The 4731-nt window shown below is 46.5% G+C and overlaps 1 pseudogene; it reads left to right on the top strand.

Annotated features, from left to right (window-relative positions):
• Positions 1-750: 750 nt before the first annotated feature.
• Positions 751-2335, top strand: LOC147444203 (cytochrome P450 77A1 pseudogene; annotated as a pseudogene).
• Positions 2336-4731: the final 2396 nt, after the last annotated feature.

The raw sequence follows: 4731 nt of genomic DNA, 5'->3' as shown, positions 1-4731 counted from the left end.
ATTTTGAATGTCCGCCTAACTCTTCTCTCCTCCAAGGATTCTTTGAGAAAGCCAACAAACTCAAACTTTCTTGCTTTGATGAAACCTTTCCTTTTTCTTTTCTAAAATTTTATTATTTTAACTAATACAACCGACGGGCGCCCGCCCCTCTCCCTCTCTCTCTCTCTCTCTCTCTCTCTCTCTCATTGTGCTCCTGAAGCTGCAGGCCACACTCGCCGCTTGAAAGACATTTTGAAGCGTGGTAGGGAGGGGGAACCGGAATTCCCTCCCCCTTTATCCTTATTATAGATAAGGTTGCCACCCTATTATTTTAATAAGGTGGCCACCGTATTTAAGCAAGTCGGGCAAGGGCTGCAGGAAGAAATAAGGTAAGGTTGATTGGCTAACTAATGTTGCCTGTAGACGAGGAGCAAAATGAACATTTGGGAAGTGGTGGGTCTTGTCCTTGCTAGCGTGCTGCTCTTCTTCTTCAAGTCGCGTTGTAATAGCAAGCAGGGAAGCGAGGAGGCGACGCAGCTGCCTCCGAGCCCTCGCCTGCGGCTGCCTCTGCTGGGCCACATTCTCCATCTCCGAAACGCAAGGTGCTCTGCCTATCTGCATCGCCTTCGCCAGGCGCTTGGCCCCCTCTTCACCCTCCACGCTGGTCGCATCCCCATCATCTTCATCGCCTGCCCCTCCCTCGCCCACCACGCCCTCATCTAGCATGGCCTTCTCTTCGCCTCCCGCCCCCTCCTCCCCTCCCGCTCCCTCTTCACGAACTGCTTCCACAGCATCAGCTCCGCCCCCTACGGTCCCTTCTGGCGCTCCATCCGCTGCAACCTCGTCCAGCAAATTCTCTCCCCTCCCAAAGTGCTCGCCTTCTCCCCCACCCGCCGCTGTGCCATCGATCACATGCTCTCACGCATCTGCGCTGAGGCTGCCGACAGTGAGGGCATCGTCGGTGCTTACCCCAACCTTCGCTTCGCCATGTATGAAATCCTCCTCTTCATGTGCTTCGGTTTCCACATCCCTGAGGACGCCCGTTTGCAAATGTCCGCCCTTGTTGATGACATCCTCATCTTCTCATCAGGGGCACTGACAGATTTCTATCCCTTTTTGCGCATATGCAATAGGAGGAGCCTGCCAGCAACGGGGACACGCACTACAAGCTAAACAGCGACAGCTCTTCACCACTTACATTGAAAGGCATAAAGAGCTTCAGAAGCATGGACAAGTCACCCCAGGTAGCTATCTAGAGACCCTGCTACACATGGATTCAAAGACACCATTGTGTATGGATGACTTGATCGCGCTTTGCACGGAATTTTTGGGTGCCGGTGCGGATACGACAGTGGGTACACTAGAATGGGCTATGGCTCACATTGTGGATAACCCTTCCATCCAAAGCAGGCTCCTAGAACAAATTCGCAGTGTCGTCGGAAACCAGCCTGTGGAAGAGAAGGATTTGCCAAACTTACCTTACTTGCAATCCGTTATAAAGGAGACTCTGCGTCTTCATCCACCAGGGATTTTCCTCTTGCCTCATAGCGTGTCTGCGCCATGTAAGCTAGGCAGCTACGACATCCCAGACAATGCAGTTCTTTTGTTTCAAATCACATCTATTGGATCCAGAGCTATGGCAAGAGCCCACCGTTTTTAAACCAGAAAGATTTTCAAATGTTGATGTGGAAATAACAGGGAGTAGAGAAATTAAAATGATGCCCTTTGGCGCAGGACGGCGCATATGCCCAGGTCTTGGACTGGCTTGCTTGCAAATGGAGCTTTTTGTCGGCCGCATGGTGCAATCTTTTGAGTGGTCTGTCTTCCCAGCAGGATCAACTCTAGACCTCACGGAAGAGCGAGTTTCTACCATATGTTTGATGCATCCTTTGAGGGCCCTTGTGAGGGAAAGAGACGGCAGTCATGATTCAGTGCAAGGTCTTATGACTAAGTGACACCCTTTTTGTCAAGAGCAGCAATTGTCAGGATGAATCGGCAGTGGCTCTATTTGAAGTGGACCTTCCAATCTTTGATTGAATTGAATGTAAGCTCATTGTGAACTAACTTGATGTGAATAGTGTATGTGATTTGCAAAACATGTGGTTTGTGTGCCCGAATTGCCCTCCATGTTTGCAATGTATACGAGAAGAACTAAATCCATTAACAAAATAGCACACCCCAATGTTATGAGGTGTGAAGCCCTTAACCTTGAAAGCCATAAAGAGATTAATTATCTCTAGCATAATAAGCTTAAATATGGAGATAATGTTAAGCTTTGAATGTAAGCTACAAGGGATAGTTTTCTTACCATTCTATCTTTATGTTGGAGGTGAACTCTTGCAATGCTCATTCACTATTCACATCTCCTTTTGTTGTGGTATGCAAGTCATGTGAGCTCATACTTTTGTCACTTTCGGGAGTAGAGGTTTCCATGTAGTCTGAGTTGCATGAGGAGGGCCGAGAAGTCTTATTTTGTAAAATTTTTAGAAAACTCATTTTTTGTGAAAATAGGCTTCAAGAAACATCCATTGAGAGATATCGAAGCTTTTGTACTCTGTTGTTTTTCAAGAAGTTACAAGAAGAAACAGGAGAGGAGAAAGGGAGAAGGAAAAGCAAAGGAGGAAGGGATGTGCTCTCTCTTTCTCTCTTCATATGCATAGGCTTCCATAGATCTAAGCTCTATCTCTCTAACCATATTTCTTAAGCTTTTTGTTGGCTCCCTTGTAAAATAGCTCCAACGGATCAACAAAGTCATCAATCAGTGTAGTGCACCATGGTCAATTTGAACAAGTCAAGGTTCTAGTGCAATTAGAAGGGATAAGAGAACTCTCTCCAAACAATAAAACCTGTAATCTCCTACCTCTCCGTCTAATGGTCATCGGCTGGCTAGCACCTAGCTCCATGTGTGTAAAGAATGAGGATGCAAGAGAGATACACAAGACAAGCACAAAACACACAAAGATTGAAAGCTTCTTCTTCTTCTTCGCTAAGAAAAGAGGGTACAAAATGATTAAGTGCTAAATCTGAAAAGTAGCACATATATACATGCGGTCACTAAGTGTGAACTCGCTAGAAGCGTACTACGCTGGCACTATAAGTGTAATCCAGCTATAGAATCATTGGTAGAGATTCTCCATGTCGGTCACCTAACGCGCCAGTGAGTAAATGCCGTAAGCGGCCAAGACCCGTAGTGGATGCCAGCTCAAGATGTAGAGCTCGACATCTCAACACTCCCCCTCGAGCTCTGCATGTCGCAGAGTCCAAGCATAGTCCGAAAACGTCAAAGCTTCTCAGCTCCGAGAGCCTTGGTAAAGATATCCGCTATCTGCTCCTCTGTGCTGATGTAAACCAAGCCGATGTTGCCCGCCAACACTCGCTCTCGAACGTAGTGGTAATGGACCTCTATGTGCTTGGTCCTGGCATGGAACACTGGGTTCCAAGCCAACTACATGCTGCTGAGGTTGTCATAATGGATGACAATCTGTTGGTCCACCTGCACTCCCAAGTCCTCAAGTAATGTGCGTAGCCAAGCTACCTCGCACGCCGCAACTGCTGCACCTCTGTACTCGGCCTCTGTGCTCGATAAAGCAACCGTAGGCTGCTTTTTGCTGCTCCAAGTAACAGCAGCACTCCCAAAAGAGAACATGAAGCCACTCGTAGATCTTCTATCAACAATGCTACCTGCCCAATCTACATCTGTATACCCATACAATGCTAATGGCGCATATGCTGCATAGAACAATGCATAATCAAGAGTCCCTTGCACATACCAAAGTGTGCGTCGTACTCCATCCAAATCTGACTCTCCAAGCCTACTGTGTAGCTCAAGTCTGGCCTCGTGATAGTTAAGTAGATTAGACTATCCACAATCTTCTTGTACATCTTGACATCCTCAACAACATCACCCTTCTCTGCACTCAGCTTTGCATTCACATCCAAGGGAATAGAAATTGGCTTACAATCAGCCATACCATACTTTGACAACATGTCCAAAGCATGTTGTCTCTGTGACAGCCATACACCCTCTGGAGTACTGATCACCTCAATGCCAAGAAAGTAGTGCAACTCACCCAAATCTTTCATTTCAAACTCCTGTTTGAGAAGACCTTTCACATGGTGAATCTCCATAGCATTGTCACCCACAATAATAAGGTCATCTACATATATAGTAATGATCACAATCCCCATATCACTCTGACGTAAATAGAGTGAATGATCAGCATGAGCTCTCCTAAAACCAATACTGATAAGATACTTGGCAATCCTATCATACCATGCTCTAGAGCCCTGCTTTACTGCTTTGAGAAGCCTGCATACATAATCTGGGTAACCTGGATTGACATAACCAGGTGGCTGATCCATATACACTTCCTCTTGCAACTCACCATTCAAGAAGGCATTCTTTACATCCATTTTATGCATAATCCATCCTCTAGATGCAGCCACTGCTATGACAACTCTCACAGTCGTCATCTTTGCCACTGGAGCAAAGATCTCCTCATGGTCTATGCCATACGTCTGTGCATAACCCTTTGCAACCAGCCTTGCCTTATGACACTCAATGTTACCATCATCCTTATGCTTGGTTTTATATACCCATTTACAGCCAATAGCTTTCTTGCCACTTGGCAATGGCACCAACTCCCATGTGTCGTTTGCTTCCAATGCAGCCATCTCTTCATTCATTGCATCATCCCAATGCACATGTCCAACTGCATCCTCAAAACATGTGGGCTCCACATCCTGTATCAC

Source organism: Adiantum capillus-veneris, chromosome 13, assembly GCF_014529385.1.
Source record: "Adiantum capillus-veneris isolate H3 chromosome 13, ASM1452938v2, whole genome shotgun sequence".
NCBI lineage: Eukaryota > Viridiplantae > Streptophyta > Polypodiopsida > Polypodiales > Pteridaceae > Adiantum > Adiantum capillus-veneris.
This window is presented reverse-complemented; position numbering and strand designations above follow the sequence as displayed.